We start from the raw sequence: 17618 nt of genomic DNA on the forward strand, positions 1-17618 counted from the left end.
AACACAGCTAGCAATGATCACAACCTCTAATCAACCTTTAATGGGTTACCAGGTGGATACATTGCACTTTATTATGCACGACATTTCGGGGTCCGTAACCCCGTCCTCAGGTGAAAATACAATTGTATTTTCACCTGAGGACGGGGTTACGGACCCCGAAATGTCGTGGTAATAAAGATTTTTTTCTTAAGACCTGTAGTGCCGTGCAGTGCTCTTCATCCCTGGAGGGAGAACACATCTTTGTGTATATATATATATATATATATATATATATATATATAATATTTTGTGGATTTAGGCGCCAGTACAAGATGTTTAAACCAAGTGATCAATACCAACTTTGGTATAATATGCGGATATGCCCATAGGCTAGTAGGTGGGCGTCAGTTCCCTGTCAATATTGAGTAGTATTGGTGATATACTACCTAGTACATAAAAAACAAATGGGGGAATTGACCATGAGTGACAAATCCGCTGGTAAGTGCAAAAAATGCAATAAAGTGCAATGTGATATATAAAGTGCTAATACTAGAGTGCAATTGTGCTAAACAGTGTGAAACATGAAGCAGTACAATAAATATAAATATACCAATAAGTAAAGTTAAAAAACAATATACAATTTATTTCAGAGAATTTAAACAAGAGATAAATGGATAACATGTAAAAAATGGGGATGCTCAATTAAGAGATTGAAACATAGCCATTGCAATTAAATAGAATAAAAATTGCAAATTTCAAAAAAAGTATTAGCTTATCTGAGTCATGAAACAACGGAAAAACACTTTTGCTAGGACAAGAGATGTGGTTTTCAACGTGTTTCGTCTTATGGACTTCTTCATGGGGATCTTAATTGAGCATCCCCATTTTTTACATGTTATCCATTTATCTCTTGTTTTAATTCTCTGAAATAAATTGTATATCGTTTTTTAACTTTACTTATTGGCATATTTATATTTATTGCACTGCTTCATGTTTCACACTGTTTAGCACTGTTTAGCACAATTGCACTCTAATATTAGCACTTTATATATTATATTGCACTTTATTGCATTTTCTGCACTTACCAGCAGATTTGTCGCTCATGGTCAATTCCCCCATATATATATATTTATGTGTATGTTCCTGATGACGGGGCTGTGTCCCTGAAAACGTTTGAACGTTTATACACGGATTTATGTACCTGTCGTTGTCTCTGAGTGCCCTTCTTTCTGTTGGATTATATATATTATATATATATAAAACCATGTTCTCCCAAGGCTCTATTTAAAGGGCGGACCGTTAGGCAATTATCTTGCCGCCCGGGACCTGCAGGATGTGCTGTTTGCGCAGCACCGCAAAAACCAATTACAGCTGGTGGCGTCTTCTCAACCAATCGCCGCCGGCAGATTCTCTTCACTACAGCTCCCAGAATCACCCTGGCGCTTGCGGCTCCTCCTCCCTCTGTGTGCGCCTTCTGCAGCTGCCGCCCACTTGTCGCTCTCTGTTCCTGGCTTACTCAGCCTCACTCCGGTCCCTCTCCATCACACGCTGCTCCCGCCAAAGCCACTCTCCATTCACTGTGCCTCAGTGGGGATGTCGGACCCGGGCTGGGGAGGTGTGCATACCAGTTGCCCATGTGTAAACGGTGTTGGTAGAGGAGCACCCTGAAAGGTAAGGACCCCTGTCATTGGTGTTACTGGCTGGCTTTGTGGCTCCTGTCACTCCCCAGTTGTGGCCCCTTTGCCTGGTATTAATTCCCATTTACCCTGACTGCTGTGTGCACCCCCGTCCTTACCCCTAGCACTGCCTGTCCCTAACCACCTCCTTGTCCACAATACTGCCCTAGCTATCTACCCTTGTCCCCTCCCAACACCCAAGCCAGGCATAGTGTGCAATAAGGGGCCATACTGTGTGGGCATAATGTGCAATAAAGGGACATACTGTGTATATATTGGGCAATAAGGGGGCATACTGTGTACATCATGGGCAATAAAGGGGCCATATTGTGTGGGCTTAATGTGAATTGGTATTATTGTGTGGCCACACCCCCTCCATGGAAAGCTACGCCCCTTTTTGCAAGAAAGCTGCCACCCTGCTGCTACTTGATGCAACCTGGCTGCCAAAATATTCTGGGGAGAACACTGTATGAAGACTACTGCACTTCATTCTTGACCCAGTGGGTTATAACACGCCATTATACTTAAGTCATGCTAGTCGCTTGAACCAGTTTCGCTTATCAAACATATATATATATAAAACACAAATAGCGGTATACGGCGCTAGTCTTTTTCTCTAATTGATTAGTTCAATTACTTAATCATAGAGAACAGTCCATTCGATGTATATAGAGGTAAGGAAAGTGCGGCTCTCAGAGGATTTGGTATCCAAAAAAGGATTTTACTCCTGTGGTCAACGTTTCAATGAGTCAACATTTTCGTCAGGACAAAGTATACAACATAAGCTCACCTTTCCTTACTTCTATTATTGTGGGTCTGGAGTCCGGACGTACATGTGCAGGCAACGGGGTGCAGTTTGTATCTTTTCAGTGAGTGCGGGATCCCTTTGGAATATATATATATATAAATATATATATATTTGTATATATATGTGTATATATATATATATATATATATATATGTAGATATATACAGCGCTATTTTTCAGCAGGAACAAGCAGGAACTCAGGAGCTGATTCAGACCCGGACGTTAAGAAGCGTTCGCTCGTAGCTGGCCGATGTTTGCATTGTGTGCATGCATATGCATCGCAGTGCGCGTGCGCAAACCAGTGCGAAAGATCAAGAAGCGTTCGCTCGCCTAGCATAGACAGCCCAGCAGAGTGAGTGACAAGAGAAGCCGTTTGTGGGTGGTAACAGGGGCAGGCCACTAGAAACGGGGAAGTGTAGATGCGAACGCAGTCGTGTCTGACCGAAATATCGCCGTTTCAGAGGCGCGCATAATTAACAGGCAGCGTCATAGTACACGTCACCTGGTTGTATTTCACACTGAAGTGATCGTAGTGCTTGAGGTAGGGTACAGTCTACCTCAAGCGCTGCATTCGCTTCCGATGGTACACGATGTACCCATGCTTGCATACACTTCCTGAAGATGACGTGCATTAGTGGGCGGCTTAAGACAGGCTGGTGGGCGTCTACATACACAAAGTGATCACACGCCAGAACATAGTGGGCATGCTTAAGCCTTGCCGTGCGATTGCCTGCCGTGCCATCACTTGGCCAAATTTGCATACGCTGGGAGCGAAAGAACGCATCTAGCGAGTTGGTCTGAATGAGCTCCTTAGATCCTGATCCTCTCATTGACTATGACGTAATGTCCTGGGGCCAAAATGTATTTTCCATTAGAGGAGCCTAATAACATGGTCATGTCTTCATCTATAACCTGCAGCTGCTGCAAGGTAAGTGTGTGTGTGTGTGTGTGTGTGTGTGTGTGTGTGTGTGTGTGTGTGTGTGTGTGTGTGTGTGTGTGATGAATGTATGACATACATATGTTTGTGTGTAGCTATAGATATACAATATACGTATGTATGTGCAATATGCATATATATATATATATATATATATATGTATGTATATCTCCCAACTGTCCCATATTCATAGGGCCAGTCCCATTTTTCTGGGGTGTGACGGGGTCAAAGGGGGCGGGCCCGGCAGCTGACGTGGTGTTGGGGGCGGAGCATGAAGGTGTGGTAGCACAATCGCATCAACATGGCTCCGCCCCCTCTTCACAATGCCGTGATTAATGGCATTGTGCAGCCGGGGGCGGAACCACGATGATGCAAATCGCGTCACCGGCCCCACTGCTTCCGGGGTTTTTCCTTACAAGGGTGGGGGGGTGCGGACACATCGCCGGGGGCCAGGAGGATTGACTGCCTTCCCGGGAGGTCGGGAGCGGCACCCGATTTTCGGGTGGCTCCCGACCAAATCGGGAGGGTAGGCAAGTATGCATACATACATACATAATTACATACATACACACATACATACACACATACATACATGCATACATACATACACACATACATACATACACACATATATACATACATACATACACACATAAATACATACAGATACACATACATACATACATACATACATACACACATACATAGATACATGCATACATACACATATGAATTCTCACCAAGAAGACATTGGGCAGCAGCTCCTCATGTAGTGTAGAGGGGCGGAGCTTCTTTTGTGATTGACAGGCTGGGAATCCAAGGGTAGGAGGAGAGGACTTCAGGAGAGGGAAGGGGTGGCCCCCACACTGCCTGCATGTTCCATGTCAGTGAATGCATATACCTGACAGCCAGGAAGGTTATTCTGATAACCCTCCAAATCTCCCCCTGACACGACACTGAACTGCTCTGCACTCTGCATTCAAAGACATGGAACATGCAGGCAGTGTGGTGGCCACCTCTTCCTTATCCTTAGCACACAGCAGCACAGCACACATCAGAGCTGAGGCTGACAGCCTGGGTGGCCACGGCAGAGACTTGCTGGCAGCCTGGAGTGAAAAGGTCATACAGGAGTTGGGGCAGATAGAGGCGGCTAATTAGACCAGCAGCCGTCACCAGAAGGTTGTATATTTCAGAGACATCCTTTTTTTGTTTGGTGGACTCAGCAGCACCCTCCAGGGGTTGGCACTTTTAGGCAGCTGCCTAAGGCAGGGTACACATCAGAACGACCTGGGCATTATAGTGAGAGCCTGTATGTAATAGTGCAGCAAGCTGGGGATATGGGGCTTATATACTGTATGTATAGGACTGTACCTGACTTGCACTGCTGAGATATCTCTGGGACTTAGCAGCAATTATCTGTCTACTTGTTCTAGATGGGATAGGCCTAGCATTATTTTTGCCTTTGTGGAACTACAGGTTCCAGCATTACCTTTAGAAACTAGAACAGAACCACACAATCACTAATACATTGTTCTTGTGTATAATTTCCTATTGACTGTACCTACTATACATCTTGTATGCAGGGTCGGCAACAGAAATCTTGGGGCCAAGTACACTGATGTCTCTGGGGAGCCCCCCTCGAACACGCAGACACCACCACCCCTGAACCCACCACACTTGACCCAGCACCAACACATCCCTCCCCTGTGTGTGAGGGAGGCAGGGACAGAATTGCCGGGGGAGGGGCAGCATTGCGTGTAATGTCACCGCTACATCATTCATTAATAGGCACAGACGAACCAGGTGATGAGGGTACTCAGAGGGGGGCTGAGAGATGGTGCCATGGCTCATACCTTTTGTGTTCCACAGAGAGGGACACTTCGCGCGCCTAAGGCACGTGCGTGAAAAGTGGGTGAAGCTCCGAGATGCTGGGCAGCCCCCTACACAGGTGAACAGATGCGGCATCTGTTCACCTTCTGCACACCCGCTGCTATTCAGAGCATCGGTATGTGCTCTCCCCAACTTCCCCCCCACCGCAGGACACTGCGGCCCACGAGTGAGACAGCGGGACAGTCCCAGAAAAATGGGACTGTCCCGCTGAATGCGGGACAGTTGGGAGGTATGCATGGCTGGCTATAATTTGTTTAGTTGTGCAGCCGGCCAGTGTGGTCAGTCTGTATATCAAATTTAGTTGCTGCAGTGGCCCCATCATTTTCTGCACCTCTGAACCTCAGGGCACGGTACGGGTGTACCCTTAGTACCTGTTGCCGGACCTGCTTCTATGTATGTATATTGAGTCTGAATATGGTGTCATGTGTGCACATGATTATAGAATGGTCAAATAGAAATGTATTATTGGGGGACAATGTGGTAGTTTTTATAACTGTATAGGATCTAACATTTCGTGAAGGTTCATATTCTTGAAGTTCTGTAACAGGAGATTGAGTTTAGTATGAGCTATGACATTTGGGTATATGCCAATGACATAGTATGGTAATTTAGGTGTTGTATGTAGTGTTCAGCCTATCTGAGAAACACATATTGATGCTTAAACTATTATTTAGAAGCATTACCACTACCAGTGCGCAGATGAGTCACATCTTCTGTTTGGAAGTTCGATGGTTTCGCAGACTTGCCAAGTATTACGGATGTGTGTAAGGTAAAGTGAGCATCCTAATGTTTGGCTGTGATGGCATGACGATTGCAATCATTAGCATATTTTCGCAGTGAGACTGCGTGCGTAATCACAACTGCAATCGCAATAGCGATCCGTAATGAATCAGGCCCATAGTGCATACACACTGTGCAATCTACCAAACAACTGAATGATATTTTTAATTGTCTGGTGGTTAGATCATTAATTATATGATGTTAACATATCGCCTGGTCATCCGGTAGTGCATACACACTGTATAATATGCGGGGAATCGAGATTGTCAGATTGAGCTGCACGTAGGGGTGACCTGAAGATGTGACGGCCGCCGCCACAGGAGCGAGCATAGTGCATATACAGTTGACGATTTGAACAATTTGTCGTTCTGATCCATCGGAATCAGCCAAATCGTTTAAAAAAATCATCTAATGTGTACCCAGCTTTACTTTGTCATGCAGAAACGCTGGTCTTCACTTCAAGTCCCTGCAGGAAGACCGTTATAAATAAATAGAGCATCTAGTGTTAGTTCGCTGGTGGCACTAGGACTCATGTGATGCAATACAGTGCATGGATGCAGGGGCGGATTGGGATGGAAAACCAGCCTGGGAAATTTATGGAAGCAGCCCTAATAGGGACGGGGTCTGTTGAGGAGGAGGGGTCTGTCGAGGGGTGCGGGATCCATTCTCATAGGGCCCATAGCAACCAATCAGATTCTACTTAACATTTGACTAGCACCTTCTAGAAGATAATAGCTCGAATCTGATTGGTTGCTATGGGCAACATCACTTCTAAAACTCACTTCTAAAAACTCTCACTTTAGTAAATTTACCCCTGAGTTGGACACAGTTGCAGTTGTCCTTGTGTCTTTTGCTGCCGTTGCATCTGTGACTTTAGGCTAATGACATTACAATGCCCTTCCCTGGTGTACACTCATGCATCTGAATATGCAAGTACTAAGATGCCCACTGTCAGTGTCTAAGAGGTCTATTTATCAAGCAGTGAAAAGTGTGGAGAAGCGGACCAGTGGAGAAGTTGCCCATAGTAACCAATCAGCTTTTAAGTAGCATTTATCAAGTACAGTCTATAAAATAATAGGTAGGACCTGATTGGTTGCTATGGGCAACTTCTCTACTAGTTCACTTCTCCACACTTTTCACTGCTTGATAAATAGACCCCTACGTCTTTAGACACCACCATTGGTTTCACTGTTGGAACTTTCACCAACCCTATGCTAGGTGCAGATCATCCGTATTGCCTCCAATGTGAGCAATTCAGTTTCTCTATAGCCAACCCCATGTGACATACTTACCTACCCTCCTGATTTGGCCGGGAGCCTCCCAAAAATCAGGTGCCACTCCCGGCCCCCCTGGAAAGGCAGGCAAGTCTCCCGGGCCCCAGCGGCCCACCTGCGTAAACCCCGGGGCCAGTGACATGATTCGCACTGATTCGCGTCATCGTAGGCCTGCCCCCTGCATCACAATGCCATTAATCTCGCCCCCAACGACATGTCATTATCCAAGCCACACCCCCTTTTCTCCCACGACATGCCCCCTTTTTGCCGCAAGACTCCCCCAGTGTGGTTGCCTGACAGCTCCCTCCCGGAATGAGGGAGCTAAATGTCGGCAACCCTGCCATGTGACCACCTAGGAATACCCAACACATTTCTAATACACTTTGTGGTGCATGCATCTAAATCCGCACTGCAGCTCAGACACATGTGCAGATGAAAAAGAATGCACAAGCAAAAAAATAAGACACTTAGGCCCCCACATGAAAAAAATTGGTCCCCATGAAAAAATATAAAACACATTTACCTCCACAGACACATTGATACCTGACAGGAAAAAATTAAACACATTGGCACCCACAAGAAAAACACACATTAGCCTCAACAAGAAAAAAAATAAAACACACCCCGGCCTCCACAGAAAAAAATATGTACATTGGCCCCCACTGGAAAAAAATCCAAACACATTGGCCCCCACAGAAAAAAACATACACATTGGCCCCACAGGAAAAAAATACAAACACATTGGCCCCCACAAAAAAAAAAAACACATAGGCCCAAACAGAAGACAAACAGAGTGATTGAATAAGATCGGCGTGGGTTAAACTTCGAGTCTGGGGGCTGGCTTGGGTAACACCATGTGACCTAGTTGCCCTATAGGATAGGTATGTGTGTTTTAACTAGGGGTGAGCGGGTTCGGATTTCTGAAATCCGAACCCCCCCGAGCCCCCCCGATCCGAGTCCGATCCGAGTCAGGCTCGACTTTTCCCGCCTGACTCGGATCTGAAATTGAGGCAAAACGTCATCTTCCCGCCTTCCGAGTCTCACGGGTTTTGGATCCTATATAAGGTACCCGCGTCGGCGCCATTTTCTCACTCGGCTGTGGACAGTGAAGAGGGAGGGTGGGAGTTAGGGCTGGCTGGGCTGTGTAGTGTAGTGTAGTGTAGTGTAGTGTAGTGCAGAGTAGTGTTGTGTTGTGCTGTGCTGTCCTGCGCTGTGCTGCTGTTGTCCACTACTTCAAAGTCCATAGGGGCTGGCTGTGTTGTGCTGTGCTGCTGTTGTTAATAGGGGCTGTGTCCACTACTTCAAAGTCCATAGGGGCTGGCTGGACTGTGTTGTGCAGTCAGTTGTCCATAGAGGCTGTGTCCACTCCAAAGTCCTGTGCAGTGTCCCAGTCCTAAAGGGGTGCTGTAGTGTTGTCCAGGGGGTGCTCTGTCCATCAGGGGTGCTCCCCCCAAGTGCTAAGAAAATAATATTTTTTTTGTGTTTGTGAATTGTGTGCGCAGTAGCCGCACGTGCATCAACAAAGTAGTGCCAAGCGTGCGCCTGTGTCATAAGTAAAGGGCCGGCTGGCTTGACCGTTAAAGGGTGCTGTAACCCCCAAAGTACACTCCAGTCCAAACCAAAAAAAAAATTATTTTCTGTGTTTGTGAATTGTGTGCGCAGTAACCGCACGTGCATCAACAAAGCAGTGCCAAGCGTGCGCCTGTGTCATAAGTAAAGGGCCGGCTGGCTTGACCATTAAAGGGTGCTGTAACCCCCAAAGTACACTCCAGTCCAAACAAAAAAATAATTATTTTCTGTGTTTGTGAATTGTGTGCGCAGTAGCCGCACGTGCATCAACAAAGGAGTGCCAAGCGTGTGCCTGTGTCATAAGTAAAGGGCCGGCTGGCTTGACCGTTAAAGGGTGCTGTAACCCCCAAAGTACACTCCAGTCCAAACCAAAAAAAAATTATTTTCTGTGTTTGTGAATTGTGTGCGCAGTAGCCGCACGTGCATCAACAAAGTAGTGCCAAGCGTGCACCTGTGTCATAAGTAAAGGGCCGGCTGGCTTGACCGTTAAAGGGTGCTGTAACCCCCAAAGTACACTCCAGTCCAAACCAAAAAAAAAAATATTTTCTGTGTTTGTGAATTGTGTGCGCAGTAGCCGCACGTGCATCAACAAAGTAGTGCCAAGCGTGCGCCTGTGTCATAAGTAAAGGGCCGGCTGGCTTGACCGTTAAAGGGTGCTGTAACCCCCAAAGTACACTCCAGTCCAAACCAAAAAAAAAATAATTTTCTGTGTTTGTGAATTGTGTGCGCAGTAGCCGCACGTGCATCAACAAAGTAGTGCCAAGCGTGCGCCTGTGTCATAAGTAAAGGGCCGGCTGGCTTGACCGTTAAAGGGTGCTGTAACCCCCAAAGTACACTCCAGTCCAAACCAAAAAAAAAATTATTTTCTGTGTTTGTGAATTGTGTGCGCAGTAGCTGCACGTGCATCAACAAAGTAGTGCCAAGCGTGCGCCTGTGTCATAAGTAAAGGGCCGGCTGGCTTGACCGTTAAAGGGTGCTGTAACCCCCAAAGTACACTCCAGTCCAAACCAAAAAAAAAATAATTTTCTGTGTTTGTGAATTGTGTGCGCAGTAGCTGCACGTGCATCAACAAAGGAGTGCCAAGCGTGCGCCTGTGTCATAAGTAAAGGGCCGGCTGGCTTGACCGTTAAAGGGTGCTGTAACCCCCAAAGTACACTCTAGTCCAAACCAATAAAAAAAATATTTTCTGTGTTTGTGAATTGTGTGCGCAGTAGTCGCACGTGCATCAACAAAGTAGTGCCAAGCGTGCGCCTGTGTCATAAGTAAAGGGCCGGCTGGCTTGACCGTTAAAGGGTGCTGTAACCCCCAAAGTACACTCCAGTCCAAACCAAAAAAATAATTATTTTCTGTGTTTGTGAATTGTGTGCGCAGTAGCCGCACGTGCATCAACAAAGTAGTGCCAAGCGTGCGCCTGTGTCATAAGTAAAGGGCCGGCTGGCTTGACCGTTAAAGGGTGCTGTAACTCCCAAAGTACACTCCAGTCCAAACAAAAAAAATAATTATTTTATGTGTTTGTGAATTGTGTGCGCAGTAGCCGCACGTGCATCAACAACGTAGTGCCAAGCGTGCGCCTGTGTCATAAGTAAGGGCCGGCTGGCTTGACCGTTAAAGGGTGCTGTAACCCCCAAAGTACACTCCAGTCCAAACCAAAAAAAAAATTATTTTCTGTGTTTGTGAATTGTGTGCGCAGTAGCTGCACGTGCATCAACAAAGTAGTGCCAAGAGTGCGCCTGTCTCTTAAGTAAAGGGCTGGCTGGCTTGACCGTTAAAGGGTGCTGTAACCCCCAAAGTACACTCCAGTCCAAACCAAAAAAAAAATTATTTTCTGTGTTTGTGAATTGTGTGCGCTGTAGCCGCACGTGCATCAACAAAGTAGTGCCAAGCGTGCGCCTGTGTCATAAGTAAAGGGCCGGCTGGCTTGACTGTTAAAGGGTACTGTAACCCCCAAAGTACACTCCAGTCCAAACCAAAAAAAAATTATTTTCTGTGTTTGTGAATTGTGTGCGCAGTAGCCGCATGTGCATCAACAAAGTAGTGCCAAGCGTGCGCCTGTGTCATAAGTAAAGGGCCGGCTGGCTTGACCGTTAAATGGTGCTGTAACCCCCAAAGTACACTCCAGTCCAAACCAAAAAAATAATTATTTTCTGTGTTTGTGAATTGTGTGCGCAGTAGCCGCACGTGCATCAACAAAGTAGTGCCAAGCGTGTGCCTGTGTCATAAGTAAAGGGCCGGCTGGCTTGACCGTTAAAGGGTGCTGTAACCCCCAAAGTACACTCCAGTCCAAACCAAAAAAAAAATTATTTTCTGTGTTTGTGAATTGTGTGCGCAGTAGCCGCACGTGCATCAACAAAGTAGTGCCAAGCGTGCGCCTGTGTCATAAGTAAAGGGCCGGCTGGCTTGACCATTAAAGGGTGCTGTAACCCCCAAAGTACACTCCAGTCCAAACCCCCAAAAAAATTATTTTCTGTGTTTGTGAATTGTGTGCGCAGTAGCCGCACGTACATCAACAAAGTAGTGCCAAGCGTGCGCCTGTGTCATAAGTAAAGGGCCGGCTGGCTTGACCGTTAAAGGGTGCTGTAACCCCCAAAGTACACTCCAGTCCAAACCAAAAAAAAAATTATTTTCTGTGTTTGTGAATTGTGTGCGCAGTAGCCGCACGTGCATCAACAAAGTAGTGCCAAGCGTGCGCCTGTGTCATAAGTAAAGGGCCGGCTGGCTTGACAGTTAAAGGGTACTGTAACCCCCAAAGTACACTCCAGTCCAAACCAAAAAAAAAATTATTTTCTGTGTTTGTGAATTGTGTGCGCAGTAGCCGCACGTGCATCAACAAAGTAGTGCCAAGCGTGCGCCTGTGTCATAAGTAAAGGGCCGGCTGGCTTGACCGTTAAAGGGTACTGTAACCCCCAAAGTACACTCCAGTCCAAACCAAAAAAAAATTATTTTCTGTGTTTGTGAATTGTGTGCGCAGTAGCCGCACGTGCATCAACAAAGTAGTGCCAAGCGTGCGCCTGTGTCATAAGTAAAGGGCCGGCTGGCTTGACCGTTAAAGGGTGCTGTAACCCCCAAAGTACACTCCAGTCCAAACCAAAAAAATAATTATTTTCTGTGTTTGTGAATTGTGTGCGCAGTAGCCGCACGTGCATCAACAAAGTAGTGCCAAGCGTGCGCCTGTGTCATAAGTAAAGGGCCGGCTGGCTTGACCGTTAAAGGGTGCTGTAACCCCCAAAGTACACTCCAGTCCAAACCAAAAAAAAAAATATTTTCTGTGTTTGTGAATTGTGTGCGCAGTAGCTGCACGTACATCAACAAAGTAGTGCCAAGCGTGCGCTTGTGTCATAAGTAAAGGGCCGGCTGGCTTGACCGTTAAAGGGTGCTGTAACCCCCAAAGTACACTCCAGTCCAAACCAAAAAAAAAATAATTTTCTGTGTTTGTGAATTGTGTGCGCAGTAGCTGCACGTGCATCAACAAAGGAGTGCCAAGCGTGCGCCTGTGTCATAAGTAAAGGGCCGGCTGGCTTGACCGTTAAAGGGTGCTGTAACCCCCAAAGTACATTCTAGTCCAAACCAATAAAAAAAATATTTTCTGTGTTTGTGAATTGTGTGCGCAGTAGCCGCACGTGCATCAACAAAGTAGTGCCAAGCGTGCGCCTGTGTCATAAGTAAAGGGCCGGCTGGCTTGACCGTTAAAGGGTGCTGTAACCCCCAAAGTACACTCCAGTCCAAACCAAAAAAATAATTATTTTCTGTGTTTGTGAATTGTGTGTGCAGTAGCCGCACGTGCATCAACAAAGTAGTGCCAAGCGTGCGCCTGTGTCATAAGTAAAGGGCCGGCTGGCTTGACCGTTAAAGGGTGCTGTAACTCCCAAAGTACACTCCAGTCCAAACAAAAAAAATAATTATTTTATGTGTTTGTGAATTGTGTGCGCAGTAGCCGCACGTGCATCAACAACGTAGTGCCAAGCGTGCGCCTGTGTCATAAGTAAGGGCCGGCTGGCTTGACCGTTAAAGGGTGCTGTAACCCCCAAAGTACACTCCAGTCCAAACCAAAAAAAAAATTATTTTCTGTGTTTGTGAATTGTGTGCGCAGTAGCTGCACGTGCATCAACAAAGTAGTGCCAAGAGTGCGCCTGTCTCTTAAGTAAAGGGCCGGCTGGCTTGACCGTTAAAGGGTGCTGTAACCCCCAAAGTACACTCCAGTCCAAACCAAAAAAAAAATAATTTTCTGTGTTTGTGAATTGTGTACGCAGTAGCCGCACGTGCATCAACAAAGGAGTGCCAAGCGTGCGCCTGTGTCATAAGTAAAGGGCCGGCTGGCTTGACCGTTAAAGGGTACTGTAACCCCCAAAGTACACTCCAGTCCAAACCAAAAAAAAAATTATTTTCTGTGTTTGTGAATTGTGTGCGCAGTAGCTGCACGTGCATCAACAAAGTAGTGCCAAGCGTGCGCCTGTGTCATAAGTAAAGGGCCGGCTGGCTTGACCATTAAAGGGTGCTGTAACCCCCAAAGTACACTCCAGTCCAAACCAAAAATAAAATTATTTTCTGTGTTTGTGAATTGTGTGCGCAGTAGCCGCACGTGCATCAACAAAGTAGTGCCAAGCGTGCGCCTGTGTCATAAGTAAAGGGCCGGCTGGCTTGACCGTTAAAGGGTCCTGTAACCCCCAAAGTACACTCCAGTCCAAACCAAAAAAAAAATTATTTTCTGTGTTTGTGAATTGTGTGCGCAGTAGCCGCACGTGCATCAACAAAGGAGTGCCAAGCGTGCGTCTGTGTCATAAGTAAAGGGTCGGCTGGCTTGACCGTTAAAGGGTGCTGTAACCCCCAAAGTACACTCCAGTCCAAACCAAAAAAAAAATTATTTTCTGTGTTTGTGAATTGTGTGCGCAGTAGCCGCACGTGAATCTACAAAGTAGTGCCAAGCGTGCGCCTGTGTCATAAGTAAAGGGCCGGCTGGCTTGACCGTTAAAGGGTGCTGTAACCCCCAAAGTACACTCCAGTCCAAACCAAAAAAAAAATTATTTTCTGTGTTTGTGAATTGTGTGCGCAGTAGCCGCACGTGCATCAACAAAGTAGTGCCAAGCATGCGCCTGTGTCATAAGTAAAGGGCCAGGCTAGCTTGACCGTTAAAGGGTGCTGTAACCCCCAAAGTACACTCCAGTCCAAACCAAAAAAAAAATTATTTTCTGTGTTTGTGAATTGTGTGCGCAGTAGCCGCACGTGCATCAACAAAGTAGTGCCAAGCGTGCGCCTGTGTCATAAGTAAAGGGCCGGCTGGCTTGACCGTTAAAGGGTGCTTTAACCCCCAAAGTACACTCCAGTCCAAACCAAAAAAAAATTTATTTTCTGTGTTTGTGAATTGTGTGCGCAGTAGCTGCACGTGCATCAACAAAGTAGTGCCAAGAGTGCACCTGTCTCATAAGTAAAGGGCCGGCTGGCTTGACCGTTAAAGGGTGCTGTAACCCCCAAAGTACACTCCAGTCCAAACCAAAAAAAAAATAATTTTCTGTGTTTGTGAATTGTGTACGCAGTAGCCGCACGTGCATCAACAAAGGAGTGCCAAGCGTGCGCCTGTGTCATAAGTAAAGGGCCGGCTGGCTTGACCGTTAAAGGGTGCTGTAACCCCCAAAGTACACTCCAGTCCAAACCAAAAAAAAAAATATTTTCTGTGTTTGTGAATCGTGTGCGCAGTAGCCGCACGTGCATCAACAAAGTAGTGCCAAGCGTGCGCCTGTGTCATAAGTAAAGGGCCGGCTGGCTTGACCGTTAAAGGGTGCTGTAACCCCCAAAGTACACTCCAGTCCAAACCAAAAAAAAAATTATTTTCTGTGTTTGTGAATTGTGTGCGCAGTAGCCGCACGTACATCAACAAGGTAGTGCCAAGCGTGCGCCTGTGTCATAAGTAAAGGGCCGGCTGGCTTGACCGTTAAAGGGTGCTGTAACCCCCAAAGTACACTCCAGTCCAAACCAAAAAAAAAATTATTTTCTGTGTTTGTGAATTGTGTGCGCAGTAGCCGCACGTGCATCAACAAAGTAGTGCCAAGCGTGCGCCTGTGTCATAAGTAAAGGGCCGGCTGGCTTGACCGTTAAAGGGTGCTGTAACCCCCAAAGTACACTCCAGTCCAAACCAAAAAAAAAATTATTTTCTGTGTTTGTGAATTGTGTGCGCAGAAGCCGCACGTGCATCAACAAAGTAGTGCCAAGCGTGCGCCTGTGTCATAAGTAAAGGGCCGGCTGGCTTGACCGTTAAAGGGTGCTGTAACCCCCAAAGTACACTCCAGTCCAAACCAAAAAAATAATTATTTTCTGTGTTTGTGAATTGTGTGCGCAGTAGCCGCACGTGCATCAACAAAGGAGTGCCAAGCGTGCGTCTGTGTCATAAGTAAAGGGTCGGCTGGCTTGACCGTTAAAGGGTGCTGTAACCCCCAAAGTACACTCCAGTCCAAACCAAAAAAAAAATTATTTTCTGTGTTTGTGAATTGTGTGCGCAGTAGCCGCACGTACATCAACAAAGTAGTGCCAAGCGTGCGCCTGTGTCATAAGTAAAGGGCCGGCTGGCTTGACCGTTAAAGGGTGCTGTAACCCCCAAAGTACACTCCAGTCCAAACCAAAAAAAAAATTATTTTCTGTGTTTGTGAATTGTGTGCGCAGGAGCCTCACGTGCATCAACAAAGGAGTGCCAAGCGTGCGCCTGTGTCATAAGTAAAGGGCCGGCTAGCTTGACCGTTAAAGGGTGCTGTAACCCCCAAAGTACACTCCAGTCCAAACCAAAAAAAAATTATTTTCTGTGTTTGTGAATTGTGTGCGCAGTAGCCGCACGTGCATCAACAAAGGAGTGCCAAGCGTGCGTCTGTGTCATAAGTAAAGGGTCGGCTGGCTTGACCGTTAAAGGGTGCTGTAACCCCCAAAGTACACTCCAGTCCAAACCAAAAAAAAAATTATTTTCTGTGTTTGTGAATTGTGTGCGCAGTAGCCGCACGTGCATCAACAAAGGAGTGCCAAGCGTGCGCCTGTGTCATAAGTAAAGGGCCGGCTGGCTTGACCGTTAAAGGGTGCTGTAACCCCCAAAGTACACTCCAGTCCAAACCAAAAAAAAAATTATTTTCTGTGTTTGTGAATTGTGTGCGCAGTAGCCGCACGTACATCAACAAGGTAGTGCCAAGCGTGCGCCTGTGTCATAAGTAAAGGGCCAGCTGGCTTGACCGTTAAAGGGTGCTGTAACCCCCAAAGTACACTCCAGTCCAAACCAAAAAAAAAATTATTTTCTGTGTTTGTGAATTGTGTGCGCAGTAGCCGCACGTGCATCAACAAAGTAGTGCCAAGCGTGCGCCTGTGTCATAAGTAAAGGGTCGGCTGGCTTGACCGTTAAAGGGTGCTGTAACCCCCAAAGTACACTCCAGTCCAAACCAAAAAAAAAATTATTTTCTGTGTTTGTGAATTGTGTGCGCAGTAGCCGCACGTGCATCAACAAAGTAGTGCCAAGCGTGCGCCTGTGTCATAAGTAAAGGGCCGGCTGGCTTGACCGTTAAAGGGTGCTGTAACCCCCAAAGTACACTCCAGTCCAAACCAAAAAAATAATTATTTTCTGTGTTTGTGAATTGTGTGCGCAGTAGCCGCACGTGCATCAACAAAGGAGTGCCAAGCGTGCGTCTGTGTCATAAGTAAAGGGTCGGCTGGCTTGACCGTTAAAGGGTGCTGTAACCCCCAAAGTACACTCCAGTCCAAACCAAAAAAAAAATTATTTTCTGTGTTTGTGAATTGTGTGCGCAGTAGCCGCACGTACATCAACAAAGTAGTGCCAAGCGTGCGCCTGTGTCATAAGTAAAGGGCCGGCTGGCTTGACCGTTAAAGGGTGCTGTAACCCCCAAAGTACACTCCAGTCCAAACCAAAAAAAAAATTATTTTCTGTGTTTGTGAATTGTGTGCGCAGGAGCCTCATGTGCATCAACAAAGGAGTGCCAAGCGTGCGCCTGTGTCATAAGTAAAGGGCCGGCTAGCTTGACCGTTAAAGGGTGCTGTAACCCCCAAAGTACACTCCAGTCCAAACCAAAAAAAAATTATTTTCTGTGTTTGTGAATTGTGTGCGCAGTAGCCGCACGTGCATCAACAAAGGAGTGCCAAGCGTGCGTCTGTGTCATAAGTAAAGGGTCGGCTGGCTTGACCGTTAAAGGGTGCTGTAACCCCCAAAGTACACTCCAGTCCAAACCAAAAAAAAAATTATTTTCTGTGTTTGTGAATTGTGTGCGCAGTAGCCGCACGTGAATCAACAAAGTAGTGCCAAGCGTGCGCCTGTGTCATAAGTAAAGGGCCGGCTGGCTTGACCGTTAAAGGGTGCTGTAACCCCCAAAGTACACTCCAGTCCAAACCAAAAAAAAAATTATTTTCTGTGTTTGTGAATTGTGTGCGCAGTAGCCGCGCTTGCATCAACAAAGGAGTGCAAGCGTGCGCCTGTGTCATAAGTAAAGGGCCGGCTAGCTTGACCGTTAAAGGGTGCTGTAACCCCCAAAGTACACTCCAGTCCAAACCAAAAAAAAAATTATTTTCTGTGTTTGTGAATTGTGTGCGCAGTAGCCGCACGTGCATCAACAAAGGAGTGCCAAGCGTGCGTCTGTGTCATAAGTAAAGGGTCGGCTGGCTTGACCGTTAAAGGGTGCTGTAACCCCCAAAGTACACTCCAGTCCAAACCAAAAAAAAAATTATTTTCTGTG

General features: G+C 46.5%; 1 pseudogene; it reads left to right on the top strand.

Annotated features, from left to right (window-relative positions):
* The first annotated feature begins 3322 nt into the window (after window positions 1–3322).
* LOC148521944 (uncharacterized) overlaps window positions 3323–17618 on the top strand; it is a 60011-nt pseudogene continuing 45715 nt past the window's right edge.

Source organism: Taudactylus pleione, unplaced genomic scaffold (genome assembly GCF_031769625.1).
Source record: "Taudactylus pleione unplaced genomic scaffold, aTauple2 ptg000154l, whole genome shotgun sequence".
Lineage (NCBI taxonomy): Eukaryota > Metazoa > Chordata > Amphibia > Anura > Myobatrachidae > Taudactylus > Taudactylus pleione.